Source organism: Strix aluco, chromosome 22, assembly GCF_031877795.1.
Source record: "Strix aluco isolate bStrAlu1 chromosome 22, bStrAlu1.hap1, whole genome shotgun sequence".
NCBI lineage: Eukaryota > Metazoa > Chordata > Aves > Strigiformes > Strigidae > Strix > Strix aluco.
In genome coordinates, this window is record NC_133952.1 from 2,565,020 (window position 1) to 2,580,273 (window position 15,254).

The 15,254-nt window shown below is 40.5% G+C and overlaps 1 protein-coding gene and 1 long non-coding RNA gene across 6 annotated transcripts in view; one reads left to right on the forward strand and one right to left on the reverse strand.

Moving 5' to 3' along the window:
• Positions 1–5,507: 5,507 nt before the first annotated feature.
• Positions 5,508–10,436, reverse strand: LOC141933647 (uncharacterized). Its single transcript, XR_012626166.1, has 3 exons — positions 10,028–10,436; positions 9,605–9,703; positions 5,508–8,102 (listed from the first exon to the last, which is right to left on the reverse strand). It is a non-coding gene; the product is annotated as an uncharacterized LOC141933647 (long non-coding RNA).
• A 251-nt stretch (positions 10,437–10,687) lies between these two features.
• Positions 10,688–15,254, forward strand: part of GNB1 (G protein subunit beta 1) — a 45,385-nt gene continuing 40,818 nt past the window's right edge. For 2 of the 5 annotated variants that reach the window (XM_074848471.1, XM_074848476.1), the window contains exon 1: positions 10,688–10,926. The gene's annotated coding sequence lies outside the window, so the exon portion shown is untranslated. Of the gene's footprint in view, positions 10,927–11,497; positions 11,751–15,254 lie in introns of those variants that run through there. The other 3 variants (XM_074848472.1, XM_074848475.1, XM_074848473.1) reach the window with 2 other exon arrangements.

Here is a 15,254-nt window from a genome sequence, read left to right on the forward strand (position 1 = left end):
CTATTTTTTGAATGTGTTCCTTGACCCTTTAGAACTTCTTAGTCCAAATCTGTTTGTGTTTTAAGGTTTATCAAAATATTTCCCATCAAAATTATTTCTTCAATAAATATTTTGGCTTGACTAAGCAAAAATATACATGTAGAGGGGCTTATTTTTTTTCCATTACGTGTAATTGTATAAAAACTCAGTTTTGCTTGCCATTTATTTACTAAAACGTTAATTCTTCCCAAGAGAGAAACTTCCTACTGGCTCAAACACACACAGATATTTCCACATGCAAATCTCGCAAAACACAGGAGAAGGATTGTAACTTTTCTCATCCCATATCCCTGCCAATGAATTTTGAATCCTATTTCCAGAGCTGAGAAACAGAAATCAGTAACAGCAGGAACAATAGGTACAATTTCTTCATCTCTTCCAATCCAAGAATCTCCAAGTACTTCGAAAGTGTAACTGGATTAAGTTTTGCAATACCATTGCGCTTTACTGTGAACATTCCCTACTGGTGCATATAAAGCAAAGGAGTTAAATCATTCAAAATCAGCCTCCACCAAGGCCAAGAATAAAACTCAAAAGATTATAGAGTCCCACTCTGGAATTTCAAGCCCACCTTCCTGAAGCAGCCATAACCCATTTATTTTGTGCTATATGGGGGAACTATCAAGAAGACTGTTCTGCAGGCAGGATAAACTGTAAATGGATTTTTCTTTAAACAAGATAACCGACTAAGATAGCAAATCATATATTGACACCCCTGGAGGGAGCTGAAGAGTTATAAAGATAGTGGAAGCACAGATGAGAAGAAAAATTAAGTTAGATTTCCTTTAAAGTAAATGACAATGTTCATAAACAATAGTTAGCACCAAGGAAATGCTAAGATACAGTATTTGAAATGCACAGTACAGAAAGGTCTATATTGTATATAAAAACAATCCAGCCCACAATTTATTTCAAATGTTGTCAATGGGAGTTATTTCCCTAAGAAATGCAAGCCAGCACCTAAAAAAGTACATTTTATTGATTTCAACACAGAATTTTGTATCAAGCCGATTCGTGGATATTGGGGAAAAGGTGGAATTAAATGAAAAAGTTGTTACCATTTTATAACTTATAAATAAAGTTATGAGAAATTCTGTATGTTCCTTTTTATCCAGTGCTGAGTAACTGAAGCTGCCCAGCTCGTGTTGAAGTGAGGCGAGTGTATGCTCACCTCTCTGTTCAAGATGGTATTTGCTCTTGTATTTTTTAATAACCAGCTTAAGCATTCAAGCATGCACGGTGAAATTCTGGCTGTATTCTGTAGACAGGGGTAAAACTCCTGCATATCGTGTGTTCATGTAACTCAAAATCTCTTCCGAATGCTTGGAATAGAACTGCTTGGCCTCTGAAAATCAGAAACCACTAACTAGGCAACTGTGTCTGTCAGGTCCCTTGGGTAGTGGCTTGAGAGATGTTTCACTTTATGTGTGTTTTCTTTTGTTGCTTGGAAACATGAATTTTATAAGCACCTTTTTTTCTAACAGGTGCTCACAAGAAAGGGTTTTGCAGAATTGGGATCTTTGCTGACAAGTGGTTTGGGCTTTAGGATGTTTACTGTAACAGAATCCCAGAGGTCACAAGAAAAGTTCTGGTTTTGTAAATTAGAAGATTCTCCCTACCCTCTTGATCACGGGAGATGACTTTTCAGAGGCAGAAGAAGTGTAGACCATTGCTGCAAGTTCTTTCATTCTTAGCAGCAACTGAGAGCAGGGTAGACAGGGGTCCCAAATGCTCACACTTTGATTCCGTTAGCTTGGGCTTTTGCAGCTCAATTCTGTAAAGACATTTCCTTCTTTCTGCTCCTCCCATGATCTTCATGAATTTCTCATACTAATTCCCTCTGCTCCGGTGTGTAAGGAAACGCAATATGCAGGTCTTTCTCGGAATCACTGTATCATTTAGCCTGCTCAGGTTGTGGTTTAATGTACCATTAGCACCAATTTTCTCTTCCAGGTTTTCTATGCAGTGCTTTCCTGCCCAAGGCTGGCACAGCAGGGAGCGCACGTGACTAAACCCACAGACATGGGACCTGATGACTGGGGATTCTTATTGCTTCACTCACAACTTCACGCCCAGCTGTGTCATTTAACCATTTCATATCTTCAGTCCCTAAAGCTCTTGGGGTTGCTGAAACCAACAGCCTATATTGTCATAACGTCTATGAACAAACCCTACACACCTTATACAACATTCACACAGACTTTTCTGGAGCTGATTCTGAAATAATGAGATTAGCATGTGTTTTTTGTTCTTGGAGTTCTCTACCACTGCAAGAACAGAGTGGTTGGGCTGAACTCAGTTCCCAGTTTTGCTTGATATGGATGACAGAAGTCTACCCATTTTTCAGACTATCTTTCATCACTGTTTTTGCTCAGTCCCAGTACACTTTCCCAAATAAATACTTACCTTTGAAGTACAGGATGTAAGCATTCTACTAATTTTATTACCTACTGTGATTAAATTAATGACTACTGAACTTTCTAAGCATGCCTTAACCCTTTCCTGCATCAACAAATAGGCTTTGCTTGACTAAACATAGATTCTCCAAGGACAGTGGCACAAGTCCCCCGACCATAAATATTTTTGCTTTAGGAATGCAGTTTTTGTTCTCTGGATGCTGGAATCAGCAGCAGCACTGAAGCTCTTCTTCCACTGCAGCAATGAAATAAGGTAAGGCTCTCTGAAAGAACAGTGCTCTCATCAGTAATTCCGATATTTGGTAGCAGCTTCACTAGGACACACACCTGTGCCCGCTTTCTGAAACTGCTGTGTCAAGGATGGAAGGATGTTCTATAGGAACCTGACACATAGCTAGGCAAGCAAATTCTTTCTTGTATTTGGAGGCATTTTTTGCAGGCAAACTTCACTGCAGGTCTGATGCGTCTGACATCACGTTTAGCAGCTAGGCTGAATTCTCGATGTGGATTCTTCTCAGCATCTCCAGGGTACCAGTTGTTTTTCTGTTAGCTGCTCAGTAAGACAATGATCCCCTTGAGGGAAGTCCTTTTAAACAAGGAAATATTTCTTTATATTTAAGCTTCTACTCAAACTGCTTAATCAGTATTCGTGCAACTGAAGTGTTACTTAGAAGATTATTTACTTAAAGGAAGACGTACAGGTGTGCAGTTGGTTGTGAGCATGTGTGTATTTTTTATACATATATGTGTGCACACACACACAGTAGAATCTGATTTCTAAGCTTATTATCACAACGCCCTTTGTTGCTATTATAGCTGCAGGCTAGGTGTGCATACAGGAGAACATACTTCCATTTACTTGCTTCTAAATATCTGTACACTCACTCCTTCAGGTCCACCTCAGCCCTGAATGACCTATGCTTGTTACAGGATATGAGATTTTGAAAAAGATGTTTATACCTTATTTTATATTCTCCCCTGTTCCTCACAATGTTTACTGTGATTCAAGCCACTGCAAAGCCAGCTATGTTTGTTCCATGCCACTAACAGATTTCATCATGTTGAAAAATATCCATTGGCCCAGGTAGGGCAGCCTCTTTGCCTCAAGCACTAAAGGACTTTTAGAAGCCAAGCTATGGCTTGCCAAGTTTAAAGGTACAGCAAAAAATATAAACTAGTAACCCACACTTGAATATGAAGGCAAAACTGAACTTGATCTTGTACAATCCCCAGCACATGGAAAAGAGCTCTGACAAAATTCTGATTGGAGGAAAAAAGCACCAAACCCCTATTCTTCTGGCTCTCTCAATAGCGGGTTGTATAAATAGAAGAAAAAAACCTGAGAAAGGGGTTGGTAAGTGTACAAACAGGCTTGGACCAACCTTAAGACACCCATATGTGTTTCAAGGGTGGAAGATGAACATACAGAAAAACTCGGAACAGAGCCTACTCCCAGCAGAGAAGTTCTGTTATTTTGTTAAACAAGTATACATATGGATTACAAAATCATATATTTGTGTCCCACCATGAGATTGTATCACAGTACAAAATTGTGGCACTGACTGCAAGGAATACTACATCCTGGTTCAAGCAGGCCTAACATTTCATCTCCCTTCTTTCCATAAACTGCTGGGTGGTAGTGGCTAAATAATTTGACATCGTTATGCATCAGTTTCCTACATCTAAGACAAGAGTAGTGATTATTTTTTGGCTTTGGAAAATGCTTCAAGGTATGCTAAATATAACAATCACCCTCAGGAACTAGGCAATACAGTTTTATGATTGTTGAAGTCAAAGATGCATATGGCATTGATTTTTAAATGGGTCACAAGGAGGTTTTCCCCCGGAAATAAAACTACCTCAGCCAGGATTGATGAGAAAACAAGACTACACATAATGCCCTTCAGGACTTATGCAGACCAGCACATACTGTCCCCATGTAGCTTATGCTGCCTTTGTCAAGAATGAGATATCTATTACGGGACTGTCTTTGTATATGCTTATTGCATTCACAGTAACATAGATGTACATTGATGCAGTAGAATGAAATCTATAGGAAAGCTGTGGGCCTTCACAACTCTTTTGCTTTGCTTACAGACAACGATGGATTTTTTCCAAAGGATTTTGAAGCGACTTGCAAAGTCTCTCAACAATTCCGAATTTCCTCTTCTTGAATCCATGTCACAGATAAACCATTCTAATCCATACCATAAGAAAGAAGTTCAGTATCATCTTCCAAGACTGTATTAGTTAGGAAACTCAGATATACAGATTTTCCTGCCTTTTTTGCCCTAAATTAGATGAAGACTCTCAAAACTAGTTCCCCCTACCTTAAAATCTTGTCAATTATATTCCCTTCCGACTAAAACATTTTCGCTAATTTTATGCTTTGTTCTCAGAATTTGCTTAAAATAACTCTTTTGTTCCATAGTAATAGGCAAACTGAAAGAAACTGTGAGAATGCAGAATGTAACTAAGGAGACTGAGTTACTCCTACTTCTTGCTCTGCCTGGCCTCGCTGAGTATTTCTATTCAGTGTGCTTTTATTTATTTAATTTGTCTAATGAACGATCTTGATACTCTGCTATCTGGGTCCTTCCTCAGAAAGCAGCAGCCATGATTTTCATTCAATTGCTAAAGAACTGGCAAATAACAGCAAGTTGGAACAGTTCTGAATCGTTTTTGGTTTGGTTTTTTTTTAAATAAAATAATAAAAAGAGTTCCCTGTCCTCTGAACAGACTTGGGACTGAAGCCTAGCTGAAATTGAAACATTGTAGCAGCTTCATTTAATTTTGGTGGAAAGACAGGAGAAACAAGGGTTCTGGATTGCTTTGGGGACCAAACGGAGTGAGAACTTCAAACAAGATCAAAATCACATGAACGTCTCTATGAATCTCTGCAGTTTTAACAGAATGCATGCTATGGCAATCAAAGGCAGACAAAATATTCTGGAATAGGAAATAGTGCTGGTGTGATTCTGGAATATGAGGTGGTCCTTTGAGTTATTATTTTGGGTAAATTGACTAGAAACACTCACCTGAAGTCACAAATAGAGAAGTAGGCAAAACATAGTTATTTATTACTTCTGTAGTATTTTTATACCATCTGAGGAGCTATGCCATTTTGAGAAGTGCTGATTTTTCATCCTTTTTTTAGAAAACATAATTTATACCTGTTTGGTGACAATTATTCTTTCAGAGTCCAGGAGCATCTTGAGTTATCCTAAGAATCATGACGTACATTTACTCAGATAACAATATGTAATTTTTCATTATAACAATGCAGTAACAACGCTATTTGTATGCAAAAATGAATTCATTTCTAAGAAAATACAAAAATCCTGACAAAACATTCAATAAAACATGAATATGGTATATTTCTAAACAAGATGCAATGGCAATTTCACTTGCAAATAAAACCCTTACTCATTAATACCTTGGGGACCAAGTTACATCCTTGCTCTCCTTGTTGAACAAGAATACCTCCTCTCAGGACTATGCAGTATCTGTCCTTGTATCTTTTTGCTTTTGAACAAGACTTCCTACTCCTGCATCCTAAGAAAAGCAGCTGTTGCCTTTTTAACCATCACACTGATAAAAATCTGATACGAATGCCTCCCAAAGTACTGCAGTATGCATTACGGCATCATTAAGTGACCAAATTTCACTGTTTCTAAACAATGTAATAAGGCTTTGAGACGCAAATCACCTTACAAGTGGATTAGCAAAGGGGCAAAACCAAACTAATTTTAAGGTGAAGTTTCCACAGATTTTGAAGGATATCACAGGGCATGGTTACTTGTCATATAGCTATGTCATGAAGCAGTTCATGAACATAACCTGTCTGGTCTGCACATTCGATTGAAGGTTATTGCCTCTGAACAGCAGGAGATGTCTGAACAGGACACACGTGGCTATCTGAGCCACAGAGTTTCACCATGTGGCATCCTGCAGATGTGAGACAAAGTTTTACAGACCTGATGACCAGACACATAAGCGAGCAGAGGGGTATGTAGGAAACATTCCAGGACTTTCACTCCCTGGAAGTACTCCTCCTCTCTTACACAGAGCAAGACCTCTGCAGACGAGGGAACTAAAATGGCATTTATGGTTATCAAGACTCATACGTCTGTATTTCACAGATATTTTAAAGCCTCCCAGTAGCCTTCATTTTTACCTGTTGATGGCAGTCACACTCACATAAGAATGAAAGCAGAGCCTGGAGGCTGAAAGCTAGAAAGCAACTTCTGATGTGTATGCAATCATTGGCTCTGTTTAAGCAGATGCCCTATTAATCAGGAGTTGGTAAAAGTATAAAACTACACATGTCATAACTCTTCCCCCATTTGGAAAAGTTTCACAGTAATACTGAGACAGCCAGTTTTAATTTTAACAACCAATTTCTTTGTATTCCACAAAAGGCTTGAGACAATGATTTTTCACAGCCTCACCACCAGTGTGCTATAGCAGTGCTGTAACATGCAGGTCTTGAAGGGCAGAGCAGCCTGCAAAACCAGGTGTTCCAGGAGCATGCCAGGTATGACAGATTCTGGCTAGTTTTGTCATCGTGTTTGAAGCAGCTGAAGAAACACACAAACTAGTGAAACTGCCTAAAGATTCGTTTAATACAGCACGCTCTCTATAAAGGGGTTAATATCAGCTGATTGAGAAAAAGGTGCAAGAAATTTTGCAACTGAGAACTATGGAGCAACCTGCTTACAGGAGAGGTTTTCTTTAGATCTTAGCCAAACTTCAGGAGAAAAATTTCTATTTTTCCTTTGGCTAACCTAGTCCTAGCATATGTGGAAGCCTCAAGTTTGAGAAGTTTCACAATTTTGTGAAATTGTGTGAGTTACATTTCCCATCTATTTCAGGTATTTTAATTTGCTTTGGTTATACTAGCTACTTCAAAGTGGACTAAAGAAAAAACAAAGATTTGGTTTAGTTAATTATGCATATTAGATCTTCAGGTATTAGCAGATATTTTCAGCTAATTTCTTGGTTACAAACAATATTTTTGCAATATACAGAAACAGATAAACTCATGCATCAAATAAGTCCACTTATTTCTGGTGATTTACATGCTTTTCCACTGAATACTACAATCTAGGACAGTTTATGTATCTGTATGCACATTCAAACTAATGAACATTAAAAATGAAAAAAGTTTTTTAAAATAAAGATAATGCATATACAGTAGTGTCCAGCACAGGACTATATGAAGACATCAGAATTAAACACTCTGTTGCACACAGTAACGTGTGATTCTTCTGAAAGATTTTAAAATGCAGCAAAACTGACTTCTCCAGTGAGATTTATAAAATGAAACAAAAAAACCCCCACCCACCCCACCTTGAAACAACCCTCCACCCTGTAAACAACCATTTCCAGTCTTCATAATGCCTCTTCATACCAGTAGTGTAACTATATATCAATCAAATTTTTCACTGGAAAATAAGATATAATTAAGTCATTGTATCAGAAACAGGAACTACTGCAACAGTTGTATTTTTACAAAAGAATAGATGTGGTGTGAAAAATTAGCTATGTGTATATGTGGTCATAGTCAGCATGTATAAAAACATTTGGCTGGTCCAGTTTCCTTACCCAAATTCCATGGATTTAAAGAGATGGCAGAGCACAGACCTGTAGACAGAAATTCCCTTTAGCTCTCATAAAATAGAGAATGCATAAAAATTAGAATTTTAAAAAAATCAGAAATTCCTAGGAAAGGATCTCAATGTGTACTTTATCAAAAAAACCCCATGTTTAGGTACTATAATTGTGCCACTGCTAAAAGCACATAAGAGAATTATAAGGAAGAAAAGCAGCATTTATATGATAAGGCATGTGCAATGGGAAATAAGCATGCATTAGTTTATTATGATATAGTCATTTCACACAACTATTCTTCTAGTCCAGTAACAAAATCTCAATGTCACTACTCTCCCAAAGCAACAAAAGGTGATTTACTATTTGTTATGAACCCCCAGAACGTTATTTTTGTTCATTACACAAAATTCTTCTATATGATCCAGTGTTAGCTGAAAATTTTTCACAAAATCTCCTACGACTTACAGATTTTCCCTAGCAAAACAACAGTTTTTCTTTTTAATCCTTTATCATACTTTTTTCCCCCTGATGTAGTAAGTGGTCATTCTTTTCCACAGAAATCATGGTGTATCCCCAGAAAATCATTTTAATCTCTGCTGTGCATAAAAGCAATCTCTAACTAAAAAAATAATTTAAAAAAATCTGGCAACTTGCCTACTACAAACCTCCCTGAGACTTTTTGACTTAAATATTGCAGTACTGTGTGCAATTGCTTTAGAAATCTCTAGAAAACTTTGCAAATATCTAAAAAACTTGTGGTGTTTCTTAGCACTTACATTTAATCAGTGTTTTGCAGACAGGAATGCTAGATGAATCTCTAGCCCCAATCTAAAGAACATCCCCAACCTGCATACACATGGTTCCACAGATTTTAATGGGATAATTCCTGTCCACTACGCACATGCATACGTATTTCTTTTAGGGGTAAAAAAGAAATTATTTCCCCATTGTTACTGAACAGAATATAAGAAATTTGGGATTATAATTCAAGAATCCTTTAGTCTAATGTCAGTAAATTTCTTATTTTGTTATTTGTGAATCCCAGGGTGAAAAATTAAAGCTTTAGCACAGCATACAGGTTATTTAAAAACAAACATTTGATTATTATAAAACAAAGGCTTAACCATACCAGGATCTATAGTTATTCATAACAGACAACCTAAATAATAGCCAACCCACTTTCTTATAGTTTAATTGGCAAACCTATTCTTTCTCTTACTAATTACAGGTAGCCACACCTACCTTCCCAGAAGGCATGATGGCAAGTAACAATTTGCTTTAAATTCTGGGGAAGTGAGCAGCTACTAGGGGGAAGAATCTGCAGAAAAAGTATTGGTCTCTTTAATCTTTTTTGGGTTTTGGGGTTTTTTTTAGTATTACAGCATAGTCTGCATAGGTTTTTAATACAAAATTTGCTATAATGTTGTGGGGCTTTTTACTTTTTATTGTAAACCTACTTAGGTAATCTCACCTCTTAACAAAGTATAAACAAATAGGGGGAAAAACCCCCAGATTTAGACTGTATGTATACTTACTTTATGTTATTAAGTAGCAACGTTTTAGTATGCAAGTGCTGGTGTGAAATGATTCCATCTTGGTAACATGTGTCCTGTCTGGTTTATATGAGGCCCAGTCTGTAAAATAGAAATTACATTTTTTTATGTTCCCTTATTTTTTTCCTTGACTTGCTCTTTTCTCTAATGCCTTCCTGAGCAGTGAGGCTCATCCTTGGGAGAAGAATATGAAAAGGCAGCTCTGGAAACACTGGCCGTGCAAGTACCCTTATAAGCAGCATTATAAGTTGTAAACCTACTGAATCGTCACTTGTTTTCAAGTTCCTGAGGGAAAAATGGTGGCATGAAGGTATTTACTGCTTGCTGGCCTTCCTTGAGTAGCGTTTTAAGACCTCTGGCCCTCACCCCCACCCTTACTCGTGCTCGGCACTCCAGGGCTCTTACATTCAACATGGCCTTAGTCGGGTGAAGTATCTGCTCCTCCTCCGGGCCCTGCTCTCTCTGGGCGATTCTCTCCTTAAACACCGCCGTTTGGGGGGTTCAGTTTTCGGGTCTGTTTTTCTTTTGTTCACGCCAGGCTTTCAAATACTTGTTTGCGGCCTGGGCGCGGCGGGGCACAAACAAACACACTGCCCCCCCTCCCCCTCCGCCTTTCTCTCCCTTCCCGCCCGCCCGCGGCCTTTGTTCGCGCTGAGGGAGGAAGCGCGCGGCCGCCCCACACCGCGGTGGGCGGGAGACCGGCGGTTCCGCGCGTCCCTTTTCCCGCCGCCCCGGGGCTGCCTGACCGACCGACCGACCGCCTGGAAGGGCGTTGCCGGCCGGCGGAGGGGGCCGAGGAGCGCGTCCCGCCCGACCGGTCCCTCAGCGAGGCGGCGAGGCCTCCGGCGTTTGCCAGGGCGGGGCGGCGCCGGGGGCGGGGAGGGGAGCGGAGCCCAGCCGGGGTTTCCCGGCCGGGCAGTCACGGGCGGGGCGGGAGGAGGAGGAGGAGGAGGAGGGTGGCGGCCCGGGGAGGGGGGTGGGGGGGGAGGCTGAACCGCGCCCAGGCTCTCGCTTCCCGATGGCTGCGGGGAGCTGAGCGGGCGCCCAACGCGTGAGGAGGAGTCGAGACCCAGCGACACCCCCCTCCCCCGCCGCTCTCTCCTTCCGACTCGGCTCCCCGGCCGGCGCCGCTGCCTCCCCGGGACCAGCCGGGCAGAGCGCGGGCGGCTCCCCTCCTCCTCCGCCCCCTCCTCCTCCTCCTTCTCCTCCGCCCCCCTTCCCCTCCCCAGGCCGGCGGGACGCGGGCAGGAGCCGCGGGCAACGGAGGCGGCGGCCCGGTTGATGAGCGGCGGCCGGAAGGGCAGGTAACCGCCTGAGGGGAGCGGCGGCGGGAGAGGGGCGCGGGGTGGGGTCCGTACAAAAGCCTCGTCGCCCTCCTCTGCGCCTTCCCGCCGCCCCCCGCCTCGCCGAGCCCCCGGCCCCACCCTGAGGCCATCTTCCCGCCGGCGGCGGCCCCGGCTCCCCCCTCATCCCCGGTTCCTTCTTCCTCTGCGCGGCTGCGCCCGTCCCCCGCTCCCCTCCCCCGCTCTTCCTCCTCGCTGCCGCACTTCTCCTTTCCCTTCGTCCTCCCCTTCCGCCGCTCCCTCGGTTCTCGCGTCGCCTGGGCACCGGGTTGGGCTGCCCCCCCCCCGCCGCCACGGCGGTGCCCTCCTCCTCCTCCTCCTCCTCGCCCACCCGTTCTTCACGGCCCCCGCCGGGGAGAAGGGCGGCTCATGGTTTGTCCACCTCTTAGTATGGCGGGGTTGGAAATAGCCCCCCTCCCCCGCGCTTCCCCACCTCCTCGGTGCTCCAGCTTCCCCTAAAAAAGAAGTGTGTTTGTAGCTGGAGGAGGAGGAGGAGGAGAAAAAGGTGGGGGTGGGACTGATTCTCTCTTGAAGGCTTTAAGGCGAAAAGGGAGGAGACCTTGGATCTTGCGGGGTTCCATTTTTAATTATAATTACGCTGTAGTGGGCTCTGCTAGACGGTTTGAGGTGTTTTCGTGTACGCGTTAGAGATACAAAAGGCGAGTTTCCCGAGCGATCCAGCCGGCAGAGGGAATATTTGGAGAGAGATTCAAGAAAAAGCTATGGTGTGGCTGCTGTAATGGTGGAAAACTGATTAAGAGGAGACGGGGGTGAGACAAAACAGGGTAAGACTGCTTCCAGCAGCCCCCAGTCCAGGGAAGGGCTCGCAGATTGGGTTCATGCTGTGTATACTGGGGGAGGGAGGGGTAGAGAAGGTTTTGTTCTCTTTAAAATCAGAACTAAGGATGGATTTAGACCGCATATTTCTTTTTCCCCCATGTATTACGGTGCTGCATATTTCTGTGTGCCCGTAGCAGCAATAAGGAAGATCATGGAGGGTGTTTGCTACAATAGAAAAATGGAGTTTTCTCCTCGGAAATGTTGTTAAGAATGTTATTTCCATTCCCAGCTTATTATTGAAAGGATTTGAGTATTTTATTTTTTTACCTATACAAGGGATATTTAAGGTGTAGACAAGGGATATTTAAGGTGTAGGATTTTTAATTTACAGCTTTGTGGGAAATGAAGAGGTGTAAAGTCTTGTATGTAAATATGAAAGAGGCGAGGTGTTTTACTAAAAAAAAAAAAAAAAAAAAAAAATCTTGTCCAGAAGAAGATCAGAATGATATAGAGGTGGTTGTAAGATGTCAATTTATCATTCCTGAAGATGAACTGAAATTTTAACGAATGTAATATTTCATTATTCTCCACCAAAGTCATGGCTGGGACTCGTTATTTTAATAAGGCATCCTTTTTAGGATGCCGACTGCCACGTTATTATGTATTGTCTCCACAGTAGAAAATAGGAGGAAAGGACTGTAAATGTAAGGCTTAAGTGGTTATTGAAACGGCTTTTGAGAATAGTTGGCTCAACTTGGAGAGGTGATTTAAGACTGAAAAATTAAACATTTTGGTGCTGTATAATATCCTCACCTCATCGTGATTTATCCCATATTTTAAGCTGATCTGCTAAACACAAGGATGTGAATCAAGACAAAATGCTGTCGATGTGTATGTGAAATACATGTGAGAAAACGAAGATACTGTATTAAGATCTAAATTTGTTCTAAATGTAATATATCGGAGTTTATTTTTTTCCCTTGTGGGCTATAGGAGAGGAGAAAGAGAAGGAGTGATAATAGTGTAGTTGTTTTGGTGGCTGCAGATTAGCCAGGGTGTGTGTTTGATTTTCTTTTTGCTGTGAATGAATGGATCTTTCTGTGCCTGGGCCCAATAGCTGCAACAAGATGGCGTTTGCAGCAAGGCAGCTCTCATTTTTCAACTCCTCCTCACCACAGCTTTGCCAAACTAGATCTTATTTCGTAATTGTATTTTAGATTTACTTTCTCGTTCTCTTTGCTTTCTTCTTTTTTGGGGTGGGGGTAGGAGGAGCATTTGGAAGATTGTTGCAAGAAATTTGTGGGGTTTTTTCTTAATTTTTGTGAGCTTCTCCAGATAGGAACTAGGTGGGAGGAGTAAATAGTTTTATTGAAATATTCACATAGGCTCTTACTGGATAAAGGGGTGACATGATTTTCTTTTTTACCTTGCAGTGCCTGCTTAATACCATCAAAATGTTCTTGGCTTTTATTAAGCCTCTTGCTGAAAAACAATATTTTAAACCTAGAACACAGGTATACAAAGACTCTGCTGGGGCTGTGTACTGTTGCTGGTTCTCTACTAGCCAGGTAATCATCAGACCCCGTGCAGACAGTTATCTTTCTGTAATACAAGAGTCTCCCATCTGCTTCAGAATGCTAACAATTTGTGGAGGCTTTTAAAACTGCTTTTGACCTGGAGTTATTGTCGTACTCTAGGTAACTGTTCTTTTTATGGGAAAGAATAAAAAAGGTTTGGGGGATATTAAAACAGTTCTGTGTCTGTGAAGTGTTGTATTTTAAAATATGACATTACAAATTTCTAAAGCTTTTTATGTGTGCTTTTTGGTAGCTTTTAAGAAAAATGGACTTTCAGTTTGTAACTTTTATGATATTTCACCAAAGTGCCAAGCTTCTTCACTTTGGTAGCCTAAATGGAATAGCTTGGTTAATATTTGATATACTGGACTCAGGCTTAAAATAATACACTTCCCAGCAAGAAAAATAAGAAATGCTTGTTATGTCTTCTGTATTCAAATGACCTCCAAATCTTTGGTAATATCAACCTTTTTAGTACTCTTTATCTATGACTTAATGTATAATCAGTTGTTTGTTAGTTTATTGTAATATCCCAGCTGTAGTTCATACAGAAGGAATCTAGGAAGCAGAAGAGATAATTTGCAGTTGAGGCTTCTGCTATTTGGTTTGTTGTTTGGTTTTGGTTTTGTTTTGTTTTTTTTTTAAAAAAGCAAAAAAAAAAAAAGCTGAAATTAGCTAACTGCATTTTACTCCTCTGGTATGTCAAGAACAATTTTTTTTAATCAAGAATACTTGTCCAATAAACTATTAGTTCCATTTGATAGTGCTTTTAATGTGTTGTTGAACTTGAAACTATTTGTGCAGTGTTTTTGGTACCATGGCCTTTCAGTACATGATCAGAAAGGAGTAGGGTGAAGTGGGACTCGGTATTGGGTAAGATAAATTGCATTTATCCTTGCTGAGTCCTTGCAGCTGCTAACTCAGTACGTAGCAAGCATCCTACCATGAAATCTTTGGCAACATATAAAGTTAGAATTCCACAGTAAATCTTAGCAGACAGTTTTTAAGTCGCCTCCATACCGCATGAAAATCTGAAAATGTTGTATTTACATTTAATGAGAATACTACTTGTGTAAGTAACCAATAAAGTTTTACATAACTAGGAAGTGTGTAGAATTTTGTGTAGCATTATTCTTAATATCCAAGAATAAACACTCTACAGCTATTAAAAATTTTAAAACTAGAACAATTAAACTAATATACTTAGAATAAGAAAATCCTTCAATTAATGCAATTGCTTTCAGGATCCTTTAATTATAGTAGAAATATATATCTTGTGCTTGTAGGATGCCTTTTCCTGAAATTAAGCAAGATGTTGGCTGCAGTGTGCAATAACTTCCTGGTGCTTTGGAGGCTTCAATTTGGTCATGTGGAAAACAACTATAACTGTTTCTTCTTAAATATTACTTAGTTACGATTTCTCAATCAGTGTGAAACAAGATGCCAATTCATATGAAAGTTGTGTTGCCTTTGTAGGTTCTTATGATGTCTGTTGCTGTAGTTAGGAATGTTAAGTGTTACATTTAGCTAGTTTTGTAGTTACTGCAATAAAAAATTGGAGTTGCTTCCTTTCTGTGAAACCAGCAATAGATTTGTCTTCTGTATGTCGGGCTCAGCTCATGTTTTAGTCGCTGAATTGGATTAAATTCTTACTGTCCATGGATTTTGGCTCTCAGCATTAGTGGATTTGGTAATTGATATTATCAATTTTAATATCCAGTTTTAGCCATATGGCATACCATATTGTTTCAAGAATTGCATTTAGTGCTAGTTTGTTATTAGGAAGTTGAAATGAGAAATCCTGCATTCAAGTGGTTGCATTATGCTTATGTGAGTTGCCTTTGGAGTTTCTACTGCCTATGTTCATGCCAGTATTTTAGTGTTTGGGTTTTGTTTTACAGTATTTTACTGGTTATGTTGGGGAAAAAATCT